At 48.8% G+C, this 24,271-nt stretch overlaps 1 protein-coding gene across 1 annotated transcript in view; it reads right to left on the bottom strand.

The window, feature by feature from the left end:
* Window positions 1-24,271, bottom strand: part of GRM7 (glutamate metabotropic receptor 7) — a 361,134-nt gene that overhangs the window by 248,936 nt on the left and 87,927 nt on the right. The window lies entirely within an intron of this gene.

The raw sequence follows: 24,271 nt of genomic DNA, 5'->3' as shown, positions 1-24,271 counted from the left end.
TGGAGCACCTGGCCAGCTAGGGCCCTCAGCAGGTGGGAGGGAAAATTGTGGCAAAGGAACTGTTAATGCTGATGTAAATAAAAATGTAAATATAAATAAAATTGGTGCTGATGAGTATGAGGAGTGTGTGAGTGAATGTGAGAGCAGGGTGACTGATATTTTTGAGGAGTTGTTTGTGGACGTGAATGGGGATGTGAGTGACATGGATGAGGGAGCGAATGTGGCTGAAAGTGCTGGAGTGAATGCTGGGGTGAGTGGGAATAATAGAGTGAGTGGGAGGACGAATGGGGGTGCAGGCACAAGTGGTGGTGGGAGGGCTGGCCCATCTGCCCCCCGGCCGCGAGACCCCAACGTAACTATGCGGGGGCCGCGGCTGGGGGTCAGGGTGGTCCCGGGGGGGTCTCCTCGCCTCCGGGCTCCAGGGACGGCGCTTTGCACCACCGTTTCCTGGAGGCCCTTAAAAGGGGAGAAAGGTCGGTAACAGTAGAGGGGAGGACAGTGGACCTGTCTTTCTGGATAGAGAGACACGGCCTTGCTGCCTTCCAAAATCAAAGGGAGGGACTGTTTGGTCTCTCCCCACAGCCGGGCAGGGGCCGCCAAGAAGGAATGTGGTCCGTCTTAGGTGGGGGGGCAATGAAGCTCTCCACCCAGGAGCAAGGTGGTGGAGCTCCTCCTTAAGATGGGCTTCGGGGCGAATGACATCTTTGCCCTGATACATCCTTCGGCGTCCCGCTTCTTTGATGTCAGTTTCGTGCGGCCAGAGGGGCTTGAGCTCTTCTGGTCGAACTACGAGCTGGTGCGAGAAGAGCCCGGATGGCGAGACTTCGTTGCGCAAGCGGTGTCTCGCCAAAATTCCGTCAAGCGAGTGACCGTGGTGACTTGTAACGAGTCGCTCGCAGGCGTGGACATAATGACGTGGCTTTCTCGTTACGGGGAAGTCACCGAGGTCCCAAAAAAGAACAGGGACGAATTTGGCATCTGGTCGGGGGGCTGGACCTTCATGGTAAAGCTGAAGGTTTCCGGCGGCACGGTCACCCACATCCCTTCCTCGGCGTTCTTGGGGAGGGACAGGATCCTGATCTTCTACCAGGGGCAACCGAAGGTCTGCCACAAGTGCGGCGACCCCACCCACTTCAGCGCCAGCTGCAAGGTGCAGAAGTGTGCGTTGTGTGGTGGGGTAGGCCACCTGGCCGCCTTGTGCAAAGACATTCGGTGCCACCTGTGTGGAGACCTAGGTCACCCACTCAGTCGCTGCCCTCGCTCTTTCTCCAATACCGCTGCAGGCCCGGTGGGGGGAGACCGTGATGGAGCAACCTTTGGCGGTGCTTCTGCCGTGGCAGGTGGTGGCGGAGGGGGAAGGGCTGAGGGGCCGGTGAGGAAGGGCAATGCTAAGGCAAGGGGCCCCGCGTATGAGCGGAGGCAAGAAAAACGCCATGGAGGCAAGGGGCAGGTGGAGCCTCGGGAAACTGGGGTGATGCCTGCCCCTCCCTCTAGGCCCGTGGCAAAAGCCTCTGAGGCCCTGGGGGAGAGTGCGGTGAGTGAGGAGATCAGGAGGATGGAGAGAGAGGAGAAAGCGGCTGACTCAGACGACTCCTCTCGTTATGAAAGTGTCGACGATGATGTCAGGGGGCAGCCTACAGCATCAGGTGGCAAAAACAAGCATGCCAACCGTAAATCGGGAGGGAAGAGGGCTGACAAGTCTTCAAAGTCCCCCCCGCCCCCGACCACAAGAGTGCATACGGAAGGGCCCGCTGACCCCCCTCTGATCAGACTCTCCAACCGGTTCAGCGCCCTCGGAGGTTCAGATGATGATCCGCAAGACGAGGGTGCTGGGCCGGGGGTAACACCGGAGGGTCCTTCGGGGGATGGTGGAGTCTGTCCCTCAGGGGGCACTGTTCCTCCTGAGGGGGGACAGGCTTGGAACCTGGGGGCGAGGACACTGGGGGGGAGGGATGGACACGTCGGGGGCTTCCCTAAAAAGGATGGTGTCTGACCCCTCCCCAGGAGGAGGTGATAGCGGGGCAGGGAAGAAACTGGCCATCCAACTCGATCACCCATGATGGCTGAACTCGCCCTGTTGACGCTGGCGTCCATTAATGTCGCCAACATTAAGTCAGATGCAGCTCGCTTCACGGCCTTTGATTTTTTCTCCCGGATTGAGGCAGAAATTTTATTTTTGCAAGAGACCAGACTAACGGACATGGGGGGCCATCTTTAAAGCACGGAGGGAGTGGAGGTGCGGGCCCTCATACTGGTCTCTTGCGGCTGAGCCGTATAGCGGGGTGGCAGTCCTTTTTAAGACTACAGATGTAGAATGCCGACGGGTTACTGAGTTGGAAATGGGGAGGTGCCTGATCCTAGATGTCTTCATGAGGGGACAAGAGCTCCGGCTCATTAATATCTACGGCCCACAGTCCAAGTGGGACCGTAAATGTCTCTTCCTGAGGATAAAGCCCTTTCTTTTTACGAGCCGACAGGTGGTCTTCGGTGGGGACTTCAACACCGTTACGAGGTCCCGTGACCGGGGGGGTCCCGGAGACCGCCTGGCTTATGACAGCGTCGCGCTTAATAGCATAGCTAGTGAAACTCGCCTGGTGGATGTCCACATCCGGCACACCCCAGGCCACGGGGGTTTCACCTACCATAGGGGTAGCAGTAGGTCTAGAATAGACAGGTTTTTTTTTTAAGGAGGACGCCATCTTTTCTGCTGTGTCCGCCGTTGAGGTGGAGTTCTCCGATCACTGTCTAATTTTCTTTTCTCTGAATGTTGCAGAGACTCCTCGGATGGGAAGAGGGCTGTGGAAGCTCAATTCGTCCCTGCTGGAAGAAGCGGAGGTGAGACAATCCTTCGAGGATTTTCTTCAGAGCCAGGTACCGCTGTTGGATCTCTGTAGTAGTAAGTCAGAGTGGTGGGAGATCTTCAAAAAGCGGGTGGCGGGGTTCTTCCGTCAGCTCTCGAACCTCAGAAGTCTGAACAGGCACCGCTTGTATCAGGCTCTGGGGAGGAAACTCAAGCAGCTTGTCTCGACTGGAGGTGACCGTGAGGAAATCTCCAGAGTGAAATCTTTGCTCAAGAGGTGCCAGTATGATAGACACACATCTTTAGTTTTTGAGAGGGACTTCGGGAAGTACCGCTCGCCCGACCCTTACAGAAACTGTAAGATGTCAGTGAATTGTAAGATGGTGACAGGACTGATTGACAGTACCGGGTCCCTGAACAGATCCAAATCAGGGATCCTGGAGGTGGTCAGATCCTTCTACTCGCGCCTCTTGGAAAAGAAGGATCTGGATCGGGATAGGATGTCGGCTTTCCTAGCTGAAACCGTCCCTGAGCCAGGGGGTGATCCCTCTCTTGGTGTTTTGGCAGGAGAAATTAGGGAGGAGGAAGTGAGACTGGCCATTGATGGGCTTCGGCCCAAGAAATCGCCAGGTCCGGATGGCTTAACATCCGAGTTTTATAAGACTTTTAGGGGCTCCTTGGTGCCCCTCTTGACAGGGGTCTTTAATGAGTGTCTATCCTCGGGCACTCTTCCCGACTCAATGAGGAAGTCAGCCCTCATTATTCTGTCAAAGGGTAAAGACCCGTCCCGTATCGAGAATTGGCGTCCCATAGCACTTCTCGATACGGACCGGAAGGTTCTGGCCAAAGTGCTGTTTAATCGGCTGGTGAAGTTTGCACCCCGGCTCCTTTCAGGGGCCCAGCATTGCTCTGTTCCAGGCCGCAGTACTTTTAGTGCTGTGCTCGGTGTCCGGGAGGCAGTGGAGCAGGGTAGGGCAGGCCACTGGAAGGGGTACTTGCTGTCGTTAGACCAAGCGAAAGCCTTTGACCGGGTCATCCATGAGTACCTCTGGTCCGTCCTTTTGAGGTATGGTCTGCCTGGGAGGTTTGTAAAATGGTTAGAGATCTTGTACCAAGGGGCTGAGACTTTTCCGCTGGTGAACGGTTGGTCAGGTCGCCCTTTTGAGGTGGGTTCTTGGGTCCGTCAGGGCTGTCCGCTGAGCCCGCTTTTATACGTGTTCGCGATCGATCCCTTCCTAAGGAGGGTAGATCGTGGGCCGTTGGCGGGAGTCGGGATGGACCAGGCGGGCTTTGGGTCCTCTCTGAGGGTGGTGGCGTACGCCGATGATGTTTCCCTTTTCGCGTCCTCAAGGGGGGAGGCGGATTGGGTCATGTCAGAGGTAGTGCGCTACTCGGAGGCATCCGGGTCCATGATCAACCTGGATAAGTGTGAAAGTCTCTGGCTGGGAGGGGGAGATCCTAGTTTTGATCTCCCGGACACCCTTCCAGGGCCCCAGGCCACCGCCAAAATTCTAGGCATCGAATTTGGCCCCGGGGACTACCCCCAGCAAAATTGGGAGGGCAGACTTAAGATCGCCGCCCAAAAGGTGGACCAATGGAAGGGTTGGTCTTTGTCCCTAAGGGAAAGGGTTGCCCTGGCTAAAGGCTTTCTGCTTCCCTTGTTAATTTACCTAGGCAGCGTGTGCATCTTGCCAGAACCTCTCTGGACACGGGTCTATAGCCTGTTCTTCCAGCTGTTATGGGGGAATAGGCTCAACCTAATCAAGAGAGAGGTCACATACCGCACGAGACTAGGTGGGTTGGGTATGGTCAACCCGGTAGTGTTCTTAGTGAACACCTTTCTTAAAGCCAACATTTCCAACCTCTGGCTAGAGAGGGCTCCTCCGTGGGTAGTCTCCTGCAAGGGTTGGCTTCGGCCCTTCTTCCAGGAATGGGAGACAGGAGGGCAAGTGAAGGACCTCGGCACACCTCATGGGCATCTCCCGGCTTATGCTACCCCGGTTCTGAAGGTGATCCGCCGGTGGGGTCTGGGAATGTGGGAAATCAGGACCATGTCGCGGCAATGCCTTGACAGGAGGGTTCTGTTGACCCATTTCCAGAAGCCCCTGGCCCTTAAGGATTGCCCAGGCTGGGATCTGGAGGTGGGGCTCGGGCTTTTAAATTCTAAGCGGATCCCCAAGAAGTTTTGGGACTTGACCTGGCGCTGCTTCCACGGGAGGCTGTATGTAAAGGATAACCTGAAGTGCAGGAAATCCGATGATCGGGGTTGTCCCCGTGAGGAGTGTGGCGACGTGTTGGAAAGCATGGAGCACTTCCTGCTTCAGTGTCCCTTTAATACAGAGGTTTGCAACAGGGTGGGGGCTTCCATACGTTGGCCGCGGCTGGCGTCCCTCTCCTATGCCGAGTGGGCCTATGGAGAGTTCAGAACTCTGGGTGGCCGAGACCGGGGCACTTTATTCCTAGTCAGTGTAGTGGTTAGGTTCTACATTTGGAATGCACGGTGCTTAGTTTCGACGCGGCAGAAAGCCCTCCCAAGGGAAGAGGTGGTTAGTAACATCCTGGGTGACCTGGTTAAGGTGCGTTCTTTGGAGTTCGAAAGGTTGGGTGTGAGGAGGGCCTCTTGGCTTTGGAGGGGCCTTTCCTTTTAAAAACGCACTCTAGGGAGAGCTAGATTTTGTGTGAATGTGGGTAGGGACAGCATAAGGTGGTGTGGGTGGTGAGGGACAGAAGTAGGGGCAGATAGGGACAGGGAGGGACAGGCACTGAGGGACAGATAGAGAGTTAGTTATGATAAGGTAGGTAGAGTAGGGGCAGGTAAGGACAGATAGGGACAGTTTCTTTAGGGACAGAAGTAGGGACAGGGTGAATGTGTTAGTGAGGGATGGGGCCTCTAGAACTCCTTTTTCCTGGTGGTGGGCTACTGCATGGCATATCTAGATTTTTGTTTTGAGATAGAGAAATAATGGATATTGGGCTTGCAGGCACTGAACTTGGGCCTGTAAGTAAAGGTTTGTGGTGTGGTATTATTCGGTAAAGCAAATGATGTAATGACATTGCATTGTAATATGTATTGTAGTATATGTATTGTAGTATGTGTTGTTATTCTTTTCCGTAGTCAGAGGTGCATGGGGGGCGTAGTGAGGTTGGGAGGGGGGTGAATGGGGGGGTGAGAGCGGGAAAAAAAAGTAAAAGGACCCTAAACCAAGGGGAAAGTGGCGAATGGATATACCATATACCATGGACCATGGAAATTATGGAAAATGGACCATTTTTGAGCACATCGGGGGCAAATGGGTGAGGGTTTTGCTTATGGGCATAAACTTTCGTGCTCATCAGGCCTAGACGTGATAAGGCCATGGACATTTATGGACCTGTGGTGTGGGTGGTGGGAAAAATAATAATAATAAAAAAAAAAATATATGTATGTATAGAGGTGTTAAGCTGGTGTAGGTAATTTTGCCAAAAAAAGAATTGGCTAGGTTTATTTAAGGCAGCATGGGCCAAGAATATTATTTTTGTTTTCCTGTATATAGGTATGGGTGGAAGTGTGAATGGGGAGTGAAAGAGAGTGAATTGGGGTGAAAGATTAAAAACTGTTTTTCATTATTTTATGGGAAAAGTTTTCTGTTGGAAAGTTCCTGCTGGGGGTCCCCTAAGCTGGAAAGCTTGGGGACTATAACAAGTTGCGGTTTTGCACAAGCTTCTGTATGTCCTAAGTGTATGATTAATGTGTGTATTTTGGTTTATGTTTTCTTTTCTGGAATGTTGTGTTGTATTGTTTTTGATATTTTATAATAAAAGAGATACAGGATGTAACTCAGGATCAGTAATGTAATGTATGTACACAGTGACTGCACCAGCAGAATAGTGAGTGCAGCTCTGGAGTATAATACAGGAGGTAACTCAGGATCAGTAATGTAATGTATGTACACAGTGACTGCACCAGCAGAATAGTGAGTGCAGCTCTGGAGTATAATACAGGATGTAACTCAGGATCAGTAATGTATGTACACAGTGACTGCACCAGCAGAATAGTGTGTAGCTCTGGAGTATAATACAGGATGTAACTCAGGATCAGTAATGTAATGTATGCACACAGTGACTGCACCAGCAGAATAGTGAGTGCAGCTCTGGAGTATAATACAGGATGTAACTCAGGATCAGTAATGTATGTACACAGTGACTGCACCAGCAGAATAGTGAGTGCAGCTCTGGAGTATAATACAGGAGGTAACTCAGGATCAGTAATGTAATGTATGTACACAGTGACTGCACCAGCAGAATAGTGAGTGCAGCTCTGGAGTATAATTCAGGATGTAACTCAGGATCAGTAATGTATGTACACAGTGACTGCACCAGCAGAATAGTGTGTAGCTCTGGAGTATAATACAGGATGTAACTCAGGATCAGTAATGTAATGTATGCACACAGTGACTGCACCAGCAGAATAGTGAGTGCAGCTCTGGAGTATAATACAGGATGTAACTCAGGATCAGTAATGTAATGTATGTACACAGTGACTGCACCAGCAGAATAGTGAGTGCAGCTCTGGAGTATAATACAGGATGTAACTCAGGATCAGTAATGTAATGTATGTACACAGTGACTGCACCAGCAGAATAGTGAGTGCAGCTCTGTTACTCATTGTGATGTAGTAGTGAAATGAACCCATACTACCTTCTTTTCAGGTACAAACAGTATGGAAATTTCTAGAAAAGTGTAAAATATTCTGAAATGAGCATCATCTATACAAGAAGAGTTTTAAGAACTTACTGTAAATATGTATTAAGAAACAGTTTGAAAAGAAAAAAAGAAATATAATTTAGTTGAAGACTCCTGGAGACACCCGACATTGCTCTTACCGGCCCTTTAAATTCTGATCTTAGTTTGTCCTCAATAAATTCCTAAATCCAGCGCCATCTGGTCGGGAAATTCGTGTATTTATATCGTGCACTCCTGCTTCACAATATGTCAAATTATAGGAGAACAACAATCGCCGGCCGGCTTCTATTCTTAGTCTAGTGTGTGAATCACTTCCACAACTGAAGTAAACATTGTTAATGGCAGGAGGCGGCCAACTCTCCCGATATTGTCACTAAATACTAAATATTTACATCTCTATTTCCTCATTTTTATTTTCTAATTTCACTGCTGTCATATTAATAAAACAGATGCTGAAAATGACAAAATAAGCAATAAACAGGTGAAGGTTTACAGAGAAAAGTACAGTATAGCAATGTATGAAACAGAGTTCTGTGCAGACACTGAACAAGCAGGATGTAACTCAGGATCAGTAATGTAATGTATGTACACAGTGACTGCACCAGCAGAATAGTGAGTGCAGCTCTGGAGTATAAGACAGGATGTAACTCAGGATCAGTAATGTAATGTATGTACACAGTGACTGCACCAGCAGAATAGTGAGTGCTGCTCTGGAGTATAATACAGGAGGTAACTCAGGATCAGTAATGTATGTACACAGTGACTGCACCAAAAGAATAGTGAGTGCAGCTCTGGAGGATAATACAGGATGTAACTCAGGATCAGTAATTTAATGTATGTAAACAGTGACTGCACCAGCGGAATAGTGAGTGCAGCTCTGGGGTATAATACAGGATGTAACTCAGGATCAGTAATGTAATGTATGTACACAGTGACTGCACCAGCAGAATAGTGAGTGCAGCTCTGGAGTATAATACAGGATGTAACTCAGGATCAGTAATGTAATGTATGTACACAGTGATTGCACCAGCAGAATAGTGAGTGCAGCTCTGGAGTATAATACAGGCTGTAACTCAGGATCAGTAATGTAATGTATGTACACAGTGACTGCACCAGCAGAATAGTGAGTGCAGCTCTGGAGTATAATACAGGATGTAACTCAGGATCAGTAATGTAATGTATGTACACAGTGATTGCACCAGCAGAATAGTGAGTGTAGCTCTGGAGTATAATACAGGATGTAACTCAGGATCAGTAATGTAATGTATGTACACAGTGATTGCACCAGCAGAATAGTGAGTGCAGCTCTGGAGTATAATACAGGAGGTAACTCAGGATCAGTAATGTAATGTATGTACACAGTGACTGTACCAGCAGAATAGTGAGTGCAGCTCTGGGGTATAATACATGATGTAACTCAGGATCAATAATGTAATGTATGTACACTAGGGTGACCGCAAAAAATCGATGTCGGAATTTTTTCCGTCTGGACCCCACAAAACGATTCCCCTTTCCAGATATTGAGAGAGCCAAAATTTGAGCTCGATCAAACGACGTTAACCCGTGCCGCTCGTCGCTCAAAGTTTGAAAAAATCCAAATCGAGGTATTTTAAGATTTAGGTATTTTGCATAGTCTGTTAGACTATAAAGAATGTGACAACAACATTGCAGAAATAGCCCTGACCAAATTTTCGAACCATTTGTGGTATTTGAATGCAGAGTTGGTGGGATTATCGTTTTTTGATCCCACCATTACAGACAATGAAAAGTTGTTAATGGCTAATAAATTGCTCAGTAGCACAGATGAACCATCAGAGCACGCTAGGGTTGTAAATCCAAAAGTTAGGAAAGAAAAATTAAAAGAGGTAGGAAGTAACCGACTTTAACGACCTTCTGACAAAAGATGAAGAACAAAAGCAATATGTCCTGCAAGTTGTAAGCAAATGCCGAGCATTATATTCTGACGTTTCAAAAACTACTTTAACAAAAGCTCTAGAATAGATTAGATAACTATGTAAAATTATCAACTCATGTAGGTTAGCGTGCTCTGATGGCACAAGAGACAAATCTTGCGCACGCCAAAACCGCAGCGAAACATGCACACAAAAACGCAAGAAAAGTAAAGGAATACATGCTATTTTTCCGCAGCTTCTTTCCTGCCAAGAGATCTGGTTTTGCTGTGGAAACAAAATCTTAGGTAAAAAAAATTGAAAAAACGCCTAGTGTGAACTTACCCGAATATAAACTAAAGCTGAATATATTGTGATATGACATTTTTCTTCTTTGTGACAATTGTCTCCAATCTGCGGTTTTAAAGTTATTGTAAAACTATGTCTCCTATATACCGCAAAAGCTTAATGCTAAATCTAGCTCCTTAGGACATGTTCACATATAGTAAATTTGCAGCAGTTTTCCTTGCGGAAAGATATGTAGTTGCCCCATTTACATGAAACAAGTCCATTCAGATGACAGAACATATTCTGCACCACGGGAATTCACCCTGAAAAAGGTCGTCTAATTTTAGGAAAGTGGACACTAAACGATGCAGAATTCCTAAAGCAATAGACACAGCAGGTATGCACTTTCTTGGGATGCAGCGACAGCTATTTGATGCTGCGCCCATTTCATTATTTAGGCAGAAGATGTGGTGAGGATTCGAGTTGACTGCACTCATTATTTAGACAGAAGATTCGAGTTGACTGCACTCATCACTGCTGCAGCCAATCCTTCAGCTCAGTGACTGTGCCGAGCTATACGGCATGGGCTTCTGAACCTTGTGATTGGCTGCAGTGGTGATTTTCACTGTTGATGGACAGCTGTGTCTGTTATGGGAATTTACGACATTCGGCTCCACGTCCCTGAGCGTGCACAACCCCTTTAAAGGCTCTGACTGCCCGTCTGTCTCTCACTTGTTTTATAATGCAGCTTATTAGTAAATATTTATACATAGAGTGGAAGAAGAATGGGTGGAGAAACAATCATTCACACAACATTCATTATATCCTACAAGAACTGAGCTCACCAGGTGACTCAACCTCTTCACCTTGGTGCCAGATATTAGGCTACATACAGAGAGCCGCCATATTGCTACTCTCAGATCGGATGGAATTGACCGTTCTTTATGTATTCTTTCCACAGGTCAATTCTAAAATGATGTGATGATTCCAGATCTGGGACATTCACCTTCAGAACCGGGATGAAAGTTTAGCTTTGCACTTGATGTTCTGAGTCGATGAACTGTGAACCGATATTTCAGACTTTCCCAGCACCAGCACCTGGTTAAATACTGCTCGAAACTAATTGAAAAGTGAACATCGCCTTTGTTACGCACAAGATGTTTTGGAAAAATACAGAGAAGTATTGATCGTCGCAGAGGCGTAAAAGATGGGGGACTGAGGCTGCCACAGACACGAGAAATGCCACCAGAAGTCAATATGTTAATTGTTCCAAAACGACAAGCGCGGCTCCTCTGGACAGAAGCCAAAGCCGCCAATGGCTAATCACTAATATCATAATTATAATCATAGGAGGGTAACAAAGAATACCTCCCCCGTCACCAGCAGACCTCCCATCAGCCTTCCGGCTCCTACAAAATCCATGGCTCGATTTTAATCAAGGAAGTGTGTTTTAGTTTTTGGCAAGTGATACATTGTAACAATTACTATTATTAAACTCAAAGTTCTTTGCTATTACAGAACTAACCCTAAGGGAATCCAGTTATGCAACTTTTGATACTTTGGGGGACTTTTTCCACTTTTAGGAACTTTTTACAAACCCTTAATAGACCACGAACTGTCCGAGCCTGCTGAGAGTTGTGGTTACAAATAGGTAGAGAGCCACAGGTTGGCTGAAGCTGCATTGGAGGATAAGTAATTCAGGCACAAAATGACGGGTGCTACACTGCATCACTGTGGACGGCAGGTCACGTGACCTCAGTGGCAGCAGATTTGAGGAAAATGATTACATGATATTGATCAGAGCCTGTGTTTTTTTTTTTTCTCAATTTTATGCCTACTACAGTAAAAAAAACAATAAAAGTGGCACTTTTCTCATCACTTTAATTTTTCCCTATTTCAAGGAGTGAATAATTTTTTTTTAAAGTAAATTAAAAGAATCAGAAGATTGCAGTAGGTAATCAAATCATTAACATGTTTTGGGAGAACGTGGAAAGTGAATGAGAGCGTGCTGATTACGGTGGAGAGCTCTGCTTTTAAGTGTTTACATAAATTCATAATTCTAAATGTTCATTTATCTCTGCGGGAGCAGCAAAGCCAAGGCCAAAAAGTCACCTCCATGGCTGACTATGTGCAGAGTGGCCAGGAGAGTGCGGGGTTAACAGTTGAGAAGAGCGAATTTGTTCTGATTTGGTACAGAGTACAATCGGAATCGAATATTGTTTCCGCAATATTCATCGAACACAGACGAACGTCATTAGAGCCAATGGGAGTGGAAATTACCGAATATGTTTGGAATCGATCATAAGACATACATTCAGCACACAAATAGTGTTGGAATATGGCTCAAATATGTCAAAATCAGATTCCGGGACAAAATCCGAAACAAATTCGCTCATCTCGAGTTAATAGGACTGCTGCACTACAGTCTCCACTTACTGCCCTCTGCTATATAGAAGAATATATTATATAGTAAGTCCTATAGTCATAGGGGGAGCAGGCATTCACTACTCATGCAGCATTCTGGGAAGTAGCAATATGCAGTGCAGACTAATAGTTTGTTGTATGTTTTGAACCTCATATTAAATGGACTTCATTTCTTTTGGCACTGATGAGGTTAACAACTCTTTGTATGCTGGTTAGAGTCATGCAGTTCCATCTCACAGCTGCTCCTGGCCTGATCATTTTCTCTCTATATAAAAACCTGCCCAGACCTTCTCATCCCTGCCTGTGAAAGTTTACTTCCTGGCTTGCTGGAGTTGGAGTTCGTAGTTGCTGCTGGAGACAGTTACCTGCTGTTTTTGGGTGTATGCTTTCTCCATTATCCTATTCCTCTTTGGTTGGTACATTCATATCCTTCCCTTTATTCCTCTCTACCCTTCGTGAGTATTTTTATTTGTAAGTTGCTTTTTGTTTCTGCTCCACACCCCTAATTATTTTACTGCTCCCCCACCCCTGAATACTTTTACTGCTCCCTCACTCCTGACTACTTTTACTTCTCCCCCACCCCTGAATACTTTTACTGCTCCCGGGAGTACTTTTACTGCTCCCTCACTCCTGAATACTTTTACTGCTCCCTCACTCCTGACTACTTTTACTGCTCCCCCACCCCTGAGTACTTTTACTGCTCCCCCACCCCTGACTACTTTTACTTCTCCCCCACCCCTGACTACTTTTTACTTCTCCCCCACCCCTGACTACTTTTTACTTCTCCCCCACCCCTGACTACTTTTTACTGCTCCCTCACTCCTGACTACTTTTACCTCTCCCCCACCCCTGAATACTTTTACCTCTCCCCCACCCCTGAATACTTTTACCGCTCCCCCACCCCTGAGTACTTTTACCGCTCCCCCACCTCTGACTACTTTTACCACTCCCCTACCCCTGAGTATTTTTTTACGGCTCCTCACATAAGTATTTCACTGCTCCCCTGCACACTCCAGAACAGGGACAGCAGGAGCAGAAATCACCGGGCTGGAAGTCCTGCCTTCGCTCAGGATGCAGCTATGAGGAACATTAGCATTGTAGAGCGGTAACCTTTTAGTGTGTTGTGTGAGGAGCCGTCTCCTTTGTGCACAGTCCTTAGACAGTCCCGGCCCAGCAGACACCGGCGAGCTTACGAGATATTTCCAATAATGCCATATGGGAATATTAACAGGATCAACTCTCATCTTCCCACAGGTGAGAAATAGGCAGAAGGATTAGCCGACAGAGGAAAGCGCTTAATCCCCAGGGAGGAGCCGCTTAATGCGCCATGTAAAAATGTACGGAGTCGGGAACTCCACTGGATGGAGGTTATTGTGATGTAATGTGGCCGGGTGACACATTTTATATTGTCCATTTACATCCGAACCCACGTAAAGGCACACACACGTCAAATAGCCGGATGATGACAAGAAGTGGAGAAATCTCCCCGGCCCCATACCGCCCCAGAGACCCCCACATCCAGACTGATGTCAGCCCTTATAATGGACATTCCTGCCAATTTTAGGTTTACCCTTTACTGGTCATAGGGGCATAACTAGCGGGTGCCGGGGTTGCAGTCACTCCAAGGTCCTGGAGGCTACAAGACCCAAACGTTCCCTTTGTCTTATATAAGAAGACCAGGGCTGAAAATGGATTTGTGGCGAGGTGCCCACCACTCGGCCAGCCATGAATCAGGAGCATCTGACCCCAGCATGTCCCTGCAACAGCAGCGAGAAGAACCTTGGTCTTGATGAATCGAGTAAGAGCAAAGGTGACTGCAGCAAAGAGGCCGCTGACAGCAATACTGCGCAATAGTCTGTGAGACAGCGGATAGCACTACTGCCACCTGTGATAGAGCAGTCAAGGACGGTAACTACTATGTGCAATCTGTGCGTCGTATGGTGCTGCTGTATGTCATCTGTGCATGATATGGCACTGCTATGTGTCCTCTGTGCATGATATGGCACTGCTATGTGTCCTCTGTGCATTGTATGGCGCTGCTGTACACTTGTGGCCAAAAGTATTGACACCCCTGCAATTCTGTCAGATAATACTCAGTTTCTTCCTGAAATTGATTGTAAACACAAATTCTTTGGTATTATCTTCATTTAATTTGTCTTAAACGAAAAAACACAAAAAGAATTGTCCTAAAGCCAAATTGGATATAATTCCACACCAAACATAAAAAAGAGGGTGGCGAAAAGTATTGGCACTGTTCGAAAAATCATGTGATGCTTCTCTAGTTTGTGTAATTAACAGCACCTGTAACTTACCTGTGGCACCTAACAGGTGTTGGCAATAACTAAATCACACTTGCAGCCAGTTGACATGGATTAAAGTTGACTCAACCTCTGTCCTGTGTCCTTGTGTGTACCACATTGAGCATGGAGAAAAGAAAGAAGACCAAAGAACTGTCTGAGGACTTGAGAAACCAAATTGTGAGGAAGCATGAGCAATCTCAAGGCTACAAGTCCATCTCCAAAGACCTGAATGTTCCTGTGTCTACCGTGCGCAGTGTCATCAAGAAGTGTAAAGCCCATGGCACTGTGGCTAACCTCCCTAGATGTGGACGGAAAAGAAAAACTGACAAGAGATTTCAACGCAAGATTGTGCGGATGTTGGATAAAGAACCTCGACTAACATCCAAACAAGTTCAAGCTGCCCTGCAGTCCGAGGGTACAACAGTGTCAACCCGTACTATCCGTCGGCGTCTGAATGAAAAGGGACTGTATGGTAGGAGACCCAGGAAGACTCCACTTCTTACCCCGAGACATAAAAAAGCCAGGATGGAGTTTGCCAAAACTTACCTGAAAAAGCCTAAAACATTTGGAAGAATGTTCTCTGGTCAGATGAGACAAAAGTAGAGCTTTTTGGGCAAAGGCATCAACATAGAGTTTACAGGAGAAAAAAAGAGGCATTCAAAGAAAAGAACACGGTCCCTACAGTCAAACATGGCGGAGGTTCCCTGATGTTTTGGGGTTGCTTTGCTGCCTCTGGCACTGGACTGCTTGACCGTGTGCATGGCATTATGAAGTCAGAAGACTACCAACAAATTTTGCAGCATAATGTAGGGCCCAGTGTGAGAAAGATGGGTCTCCCTCAGAGGTCATGGGTCTTCCAGCAGGACAATGACCCAAAACACACTTCAAAAAGCACTAGAAAATGGTTTGAGAGAAAGCACTGGAGACTTCTAAGGTGGCCAGCAATGAGTCCAGACCTGAATCCCATAGAACACCTGTGGAGAGATCTAAAAATGGCAGTTTGGAGAAGGCACCCTTCAAATATCAGGGACCTGGAGCAGTTTGCCAAAGAAGAATGGTCTAAAATTCCAGCAGAGCATTGTAAGAAACTCATTGATGGTTACCGGAAGCGGTTGGTCGCAGTTATTTTGGCTAAAGGTTGTGCAACCAAGTATTAGGCTGAGGGTGCCAATACTTTTGTCTGGCCCATTTTTGGAGTTTTGTGTGAAATGATCAATGTTTTGCTTCATTCTCTTTTGTGTTTTTTCATTTAAGACAAATTAAATGAAGATAATAATACCAAAGAATTTGTGTTTGCAATCATTTTCAGGAAGAAACTGAGTATTATCTGACAGAATTGCAGGGGTGTCAATACTTTTGGCCACAACTGTATGTCCTCTGTGCATTGTATGGCGCTGCTGTATGTCCTCTGTGCATCGTATGGCGCTGCTGTATGTCCTCTGTGCATCGTTTGGCGCTGCTGTATGTCCTCTGTGCATTGTATGGCACTGCTATGTGTCCTCTGTGCATCGTATGGCGCTGCTGTATGTCCTCTGTGCATTGTATGGCGCTGCTGTATGTCCTCTGTGCATTGTATGGCACTGCTATGTGTCCTCTGTGCATTGTATGGCGCTGCTGTATGTCCTCTGTGCATTGTATGGCGCTGCTGTATGTCCTCTGTGCATTGTATGGCGCTGCTGTATGTCCTCTGTGCATTGTATGGCGCTGCTGTATGTCCTCTGTGCATTGTATGGCACTGCTATGTGTCCTCTGTGCATTGTATGGCGCTGCTGTATGTCCTCTGGGCATTGTATGGCGCTGCTGTATGTCCTCTGGGCATTGTATGGCGCTGCTGTATGTCCTCTGGGCATTGTATGGCGCTGCTGTATGTCCTCTGGGCATTGTATGGCGCTGCTGTATGTCCTCTGGGCATTGTATGGAGCTGCTGTATGTCCTCTGGGCATTGTATGGCGCTGCTGTATGTCCTCTGGGCATTGTATGGCGCTGCTGTATGTCCTCTGGGCATTGTATGGCGCTGCTGTATGTCCTCTGGGCATTGTATGGCGCTGCTGTATGTCCTCTGGGCATTGTATGGCGCTGCTATGTGTCGTTTTCTGTGCATTGTATAGCGGTATTATTTGAACACCGTTGTGGCAGTGTTAGGCTATGTGTGCACTTTGCGGATTTGCTTGTGGAGATTTCTGCATCTCTTGGCAGAATATGCAGTGGAATTTCTGCGCAGATTTCATGCATTTTTTATGCGGATTTACATGCCGATTTGTATGAGGATTTGTTAGCTAAATAAAGATATATTATTTTTTAAAAAATGTAAAAAAAAAAAATGTCAAGTCCAACCTCCTTTGTTGATGTGCTTCAACCACAATGGGCTCTGTTCTCGATTCTCCGCCCTCACACTCTTCCCCCTTCTGACATCATGTCCTTTTAACAAATCTGCTGCGTTTTTGGCACCAAATCCGCATGAAATCCATCCGCACTAAACCCGCAGCAAATCCGCAAACCTTTTTACGCCTGCATTTTTGCTGCAGATTTGAGTGCCTCAGTGGAAATTAATGGGTGAAAAACGCTGCAGATCTGCAAAAAGAATTGACATGCTGCGGAAAATAAAACGCTGCGAATCAGGACGGAAGTTTCCGCATCATGTGCACAAAACTTCAGGATTCCTATTGATTAACATTGTTTTTGGTGCATTTCCGTGAAGAAAAAAACCCACTGCGGAAATGCAACAAATCAGCATCGTGTGCACATAGCCTTACTGTGAGACTAACCTTTATTCCCCTTTCCCTCCCGCCCCTTTGCCCGGGTGACCCCTGGACTCGGCTCTGGCTAGTACAGTGGCGGCACATGAGCCATCACCGAGCTGCTGTATATGGCACAGAAGTGTGAACTCTGTGACCCATTTTTTGACATCATGTAAAGATATCATTCAATTGTGTGTTACAGAAAATCAGCTTCCTCAGCTTCCGGAGTAATGCTTAGGTCTTTACTCGGGTATCCGGCGTCCAGGAAGAGCGTGTCTTGCAAGGGAAGACTTCCGGGTCATATACGGTAGGGAAAAATACCGGCGCATGCGCAGTACTGAATATATGCTTTGCCCACAGCTGGGCAAACATATTGCGCAAGCGCGAGCAGCCTTTTCAATGCGCAGGCGCGAATACACCATGGCATCTGTGATATTCACAGATGAAATTACATCCAGCAAGCCAAGGAGGGGGGGGGAGGAGAACAAGCCACGCCCATCAGACTGGACCGCGGCGATTTACATACATCGCAAGAGTGATAAAAAAGGTTTTTATGCATCAAAAGTGCAGGGTCAGGGGGATCAAAAGTACTACTGGAATCCTTATGTAACACACAATTGAACGATAGCTTTACATGATATGGATATGTCAAAAAATGGGCGACAGATTCCCTTTAAATGTCTTTACACGATAATGAATCTATAGCGGAAACATAAGACGAAAAAGTCTCCAAGGTTCATGGAAACAAAAATTACAATTAATTGTGGCCGCTGTCACCTGCTGAGAGAAGACGACACTGACGGCAGCGGAGATATCACCGGTGACCCCACACCGAGCGGCTAATAATGGGGCACCATGAAGAGGACACGGAAGAATCCTGCCGCCGCCCGGGACTGTTAGCGACCGTGGGCACAGGGGTAGAGGAGGGCTGAGTGGCCCATGAAGCCTAGAAGACGTCGTCAGTCCCCATCATAGTGTGGGGTCTTCTCTGGGTGCAGGGTGGGCGGCTGCTCAGGGGAAGGCAGTGAGACAACCACACAGGGAACAATGGGGTCAGAGCAGGAGCCAGGGGGAAACATTGTGTCCTCGGCTCTCAGGCTCCACACTGAAGGATACAATGTATCAGATATCAAAGCATCATATGATGAATGTGGGCGCCATATGTAAGTACTGAGGGGGGCGCTATCAGGAGCAGACACATATCCATAGTGCATCCTGTGCAGCCGCACAAGGGTCCAAGAGGTCCGGGTGCCACTACTACCTCCAAAGCAGCTGGACTTGTGCATTATGAGGAGCTATCGGACTGTGTAGGGCCCATGTCCTGTTCTTGCTCAGGGGCCCCTTTCAGTCTGTGTCTGACGTTGATGGCATGGGGGGGGGGGATGACGTTCGGCTGACTTCTGGGGTTTTGTGGCTGCGCCTCCGTATTTGGTGATTGTACAAGTAAAACATTTCAATTAAGGAGCAGCGCGTCCCCCATATAAAGCCTGTAAAGTGGCGATGAATATAGAATAGCGATGGAATTATAAGACGAGCTGGTCCCGGGAACACGAGCTGTCATTTGTAAAAGTGAAGGCAAGCGGAAGATTACAGGGTACTTAACTCAAGATGAGGAGAAAGCGCCGGCCCATCACCGGGTCACCTGCACCGACAGGCGCAGAGGACGGCGCACTACATACCGGATCAATGGAACATGATAGATGCCGGACTATGAGATTCTGGAGTAATGGAAGCACAAATGTGCAACATGGACAGTAACTGCGGCACTTTTGCATCATCTACGGTAACTGCGGGACCTGAGCATCATCTACGGTAACTGAGGCACTCGTGCACCATCTACAGTAACTGCGGCACCTGAGCACCATTTACGGTAACTGCGGCACCTGTGCATCACGGACAGTAACTGCGGCACTCGTGCACCATCTACAGTAACTGTGGCACCTGAGCATCATCTACAGTAACTGTGGCACCTGAGCATCATCTACAGTAACTGCGGCACTCGTGCACCAACTACAGTAACTGCGGCACCTGTGCACCACGGACAGTAACTGCGGCACTTGTGCACCATGGACAGTAACTGCGGCACCTGTGCACAGTCTACAGTAACTGAGGCACTCGTGCACCATCTACAGTAACTGCGGCACCTGAGCACCATCTACGGTTGTGACAAACAGCCTACGGCCGTTCGTCCACTTACGGAGGCGACTAACGGGGGTCCCGCTGCCACCAAAACGCGACGGACAGCGGACCCTGTGTCACCATTGTGTCACAGTCCCACCACTGACACGGGTGTATCAGCGGACGGAGGGACGAGACACAATGCCGGCACACGGCTATCACAGGCGCAGTGGGGCTTATCTTAGTTATCCCACCACTGGCACCATGTGACAAAAATATCCAGCAAGCTAATCTCGCTCTACAATTTGCCGCAGGGGGAGTTTAATTTGGATGCCCCACCACTGCTATCAATCTTCCAAGTACTGCGGGGATTTATGTATATCCCACTTTCTCAGTTCCACTTTGGAACTCGCAGCTCTCCGGCGCCCCCCTTACCCTCAGGTCAGTCAGGGAACTGCACCTAGGATAATTAGTCGCCGGACGGGCTGCCTGTTGTGAACCGGCAATTAGGCTTCTGCAGTAAGGGAATTATCAGCTGTGGCCGCAGCCCCTCATTCAGCTATATAAGACCCTTCTAGACTGCCAGCAAGCCGCAATAGCCGTGCACAACGTGCTGCCACCAGCCACGGTTACTTAATTCACAGTGTTAAATTAAGAGGGTCCGTGGCAAACCCCTTGAATTAGTAGCGATTATCTATCAAAGGCGTACAGTTCGATTCTTAGAGCATAGAGACAGATCTAAATAATTATTTCATTTATTTTCCGAAAGAGGACAGTGATTACAGATAAAAGTTGCTATAAAATTGAGACATAAAATATGTACAGTACAGGTATAAAATAAAAGTGGAGAAAACCAAGAGATTACACTCACAGTTCCATATTGTTCCTTAGGCAGACCATGCGGCTAAGGTGGGTGGAGGTGGAGCTGCACTTCTCCGCTCATCTGGGTCTTTCTAGCACGACGACTTGAGCTGTTCTGCCCTGGTTTTGTCCAGGAAATGCTTTATAGACTTGCTATGTGACATCACGGAGAGATGCATGCTGGGTTAATCCCACCTCTCCCTTTTGGATTTAGAATTACACTAGAAAACTTATACTAATCATAACTCCGTGGGGGCAGCCCGCACAGACCCATATAGGGCATCATTGGTTGTGATTTGTTGAGTACAATAATTCAAGACCAAATATGCAGTAGTTCTGATACACCGTTTAGCTGGAACACATATCTCAGGTTCTGAAAGGATTACGCTTCGCCAGAACCACGGCAGCAACGCTGTGACCGCCCGGATTACAAAAATGTGATTTTCATATCTCTAGGGTATTTGGTTCTTATGGTATAGTCTCTCATAGTTTTATTCGTTTCAAACAAAGAAGTTTTTCCCGCTCTGAAGAGGAGAGAAGGAAACAAATGGTTGTAACAGCAGGGGGGGTCTCCTATTACTAGTGCGAACACAGGCTGTAGAGGAGGGGGGGTGGCACTGCTATGTGTGTGTGTGAAGGGAGGAGGGATGAAGCTGCAGAGCTAGCAGCCTGGATTGTCATATCTGCCGGATCTTTCTGGAAAGTTACAACAGAAAACATATTTTGTGGACAAAACCCCATACCTCACAGACATTGTACATCACACCTCCCCCCTTAAGAGGGCGCTAAGGAGGCATTACCTCTCGGTAATCGGCCATGCGCACCTCAGTGGGTTCGCCCCGGCGGGACAACCCATCGGCATTGCCGTTTTCACTGCCCTTCCTGTGTTTTACAGTGAAGTCGTACTGTTGAAGGGCAAGGCTCCAGCGGAGCAACCTTCCATTGGTTCCGGACACTGTGTGCAACCAGCTCAGAGGGTTGTGGTCAGTTACCACCGTGAAGGCGCGCCCGTACAGGTAGGGCTGCAAATGTTGCAGTGCCCACACCATGGCCAGACACTCCTTCTCGATGGTCGAGTATGCCACTTCCCTCGGCAAAAGTTTCCGGCTCAGGTACAACACGGGGTGTTCTTGGTCTCCCGAGTCGACCTGGCTAAGCACAGCACCGAGGCCAAACTCGCTGGCGTCGGTCTGTACCAGAAACGGGCGACTGCTGTCGACTGCTCTCAACACTGGAGAGTTGCACAGGGCTGCTTTCAAAGCTTGGAAAGCCGCCTCACAGTCATCTGTCCAGTTGACTGTTTGGGGTAGCCTCTGCTTGGTGAGGTCAGTCAAGGGTTTGGCAAGGGCGCTATAGTCCTGTACGAACCGCCTATAGTACCCTGCAGTGCCCAAGAAGGACTTCACCTGTTTCTTGGTCCTGGGGGTGGGCCAGGACACGATTGCGTCCACTTTTTCTGGCTCCGGACTCATGGAACCCCCGCCTACCCGGTGCCCCAGGTAGTGGACCTCGCGCATGCCTATCTGGCACTTCCCCGGCTTGATGGTCAGGCCTGCCTGGTGAAGACGCTTGAGCACCTCCTGGAGGTGCTGAAGGTGTTCCTCCCAGGTGGAACTGAAGACGGCAATATCGTCTAAGTACGCCACCGCGTACTCCTCCAGTCCCCGAAGCAGGTGGTTGACCATCCGCTGGAAAGTGGCAGGGGCATTCTTCATGCCGAAGGGCATGACCGTGGACTCGTACAGTCCAAAGGGGGTGATAAAGGCGGATTTCTCCTGCGCCTCAGGGCTCAGGGGAATCTGCCAGTATCCCCGACTCAAATCCATGATGGATATGTAGTTGGCATTTGTCAACCGCTCGAGCAGATCCTCGATGCGCGGCATTGGGTGGGCATCAGAGGTTGTGATGGCGTTGAGCCCCCTGTAGTCCACGCAGAACCGGGTGGTTCGATCCTTTTTAGGCACGAGGACTACAGGTGAAGCCCACGCGCTTTTTGACCGTCGAATCACCCCCAGCCTTAACATCTCATCGATCTCTTGGCGCATGACTTGTTGCACCGTTTCAGAGATCCGATAAGGTGTTCGCCGTAATGGGGCGTGATTCCCGGTGTCCACCTCATGAACCGCTAACTCCGTCCTCCCCGGTTGGTTGGTGAACACGGGCCGGAAGAGTTTCAGGGTGGCCATCAACTGCAACCGCTGGGACATGGTGAGCGAACCACTTATCTCCATGTCCTCAATGGACCCATTGGCCTTGGCCTGGGCCAGCATGTCCAGGAGGGGATCTTCCTCCCCATCCTCTGGCAGATTGCAGACCGGTAGGACGCAAGCTTCACGTTCGTAGTGCGCCTTCAGCATGTTGACGTGAAAGGCCTTGCGCCTACCCCGAGCATGGTCAAGCGTGACCACGTAGGTGACCGGGTTGAGCTGTTGGTGGATGACGTATGGGCCTTCCCAGGCTGCCTGAAGCTTATCCGTTGGTACAGGGACCAGCGCCCACACCTTTTGACCCACCTGGTAGGTCCGCTCCCGGGCGTTCTGGTCGTACCAGCGCTTCTGGTCAGCCTGAGCCTGCGTCATGTTGTCATGCACCAACTGCGTCAAGGTCTGCATCTTGTCACGGAAGCGCATGACATAATCCACGATGGACACTTCTGTGGGGTTTGGCTCATCTTCCCAGGATTCTCTTATCAACCCAAGGGGTCCCCGAACTCGCCTGCCATACAGGAGCTCAAAGGGGGAGAACCCGGTCGAGGCCTGCGGAACTTCTCTGTAAGCGAACAGCAGGTGTGGGAGGTACCGCTCCCAGTCGCGCCCTTGGGTCTCAACCAGTATGTGGAGCATCTGTTTGAGGGTACCGTTGAAACGTTCACACAAACCATTAGTCTGTGGGTGATACGGACTCGATACCAGCTACGTCACCTGCATTTTCTCACAGAGAGCCTCCATTAGGCGAGACATGAATTGGGGCCCTTGATCGGTAAGCATCTCCCTGGGAAATCCTACTCTTGAAAAGATGGTCACCAGTGCGTCAGCCACCTTATCTGCCCTGGTTGAAGACAGAGCTACTGCCTCTGGGTACCGGGTAGCGTAGTCTACCACGGTGAGAATGTATCGCTTTCCGGAGCTGCTGGGGACGGACAGCGGTCCTACAATGTCCACCGCGATTCTCTGGAAAGGCTCCTCTATCACCGGCAAAGGAATAAGGGGAGCCTTAAGAGCAGGCCCCGCCTTACCCACTTTTTGACAGGTGGCACAGGAGCGGCAGTAGTGTGTTACATCTGTCCCCATCTTGGGCCAATAGAAGTGTTGAGACAGCCGTGCCTTTGTTTTGCTGATCCCCAAGTGTCCAGCGAGTGGAATCTCATGGGCAATCCGCAACAACTCAGTTCTGAACTGATAGGAGACGACCAGCTGTCTTTCCCTCAACCACTCCTTTTTAGGATCTCTGGGTACTGTCTCCCGGTACAACCTTCCTCGTTCCCAGAACACCCTCTCCTTATCAGACTTGGAGGTGGGCGTCTCGGCGAGACCTCTCAATTTCTCCAGGCTGGCATCTGAGTGCAGAGCAGCCTGGAACTCCATGCTGGAGGCTGCCAGAAGTGACGTCAGGGTCCCCTCTTTACTGGGACCCTCTGGAACCGGCTCTGGGTTCACCTCTGGTTCAGTCTCTCCTGTAGCAGCAGAGGGTCCAGAAGACAGTGCGTTACCTGCGATCTGGGCAATCTGACTGCGTGTGACAGCTGCTATGTATGCTGTCTCCCTGGGGATTTCTACAGACCCACCAGCCGATGCTGGCTTGGGCTCTACCTCCCCATCCACCCCCAACACTTCAGGAGCAGTGCTACTTATGGGCCAGTTACCTTCCTCAGTGGCACTGGTCAGCTGCATGGCATTACCTTCCTCATGGTCCCCATGCACCTCCCCATTTCCTTGAGCACCGTTGCTTACTCCTGCCAGGGGTTCCTCAGCCGTCTCACTCCGCAGAGTGACGGGGCTGAGCACTTCGGTACCTGTGGACACATCTACCGCTTCAAAGAAAGGGTTAACGGGTTCAGTCGGCACAGATACATCAACATCATCATCATCCTTCCTAGGAGAAGAATGGTTATCAGTTTGCTTCGGTACATTC

This window comes from Dendrobates tinctorius, unplaced genomic scaffold (assembly GCF_039654945.1).
Source record: "Dendrobates tinctorius isolate UK_male_01 unplaced genomic scaffold, ASM3965494v1 ptg000455l, whole genome shotgun sequence".
Taxonomy (NCBI): Eukaryota; Metazoa; Chordata; class Amphibia; order Anura; family Dendrobatidae; genus Dendrobates; species Dendrobates tinctorius.
The sequence above is the reverse complement of the archived record's forward strand: the minus strand, read 5'-3'. Positions and strand labels throughout refer to the sequence as shown.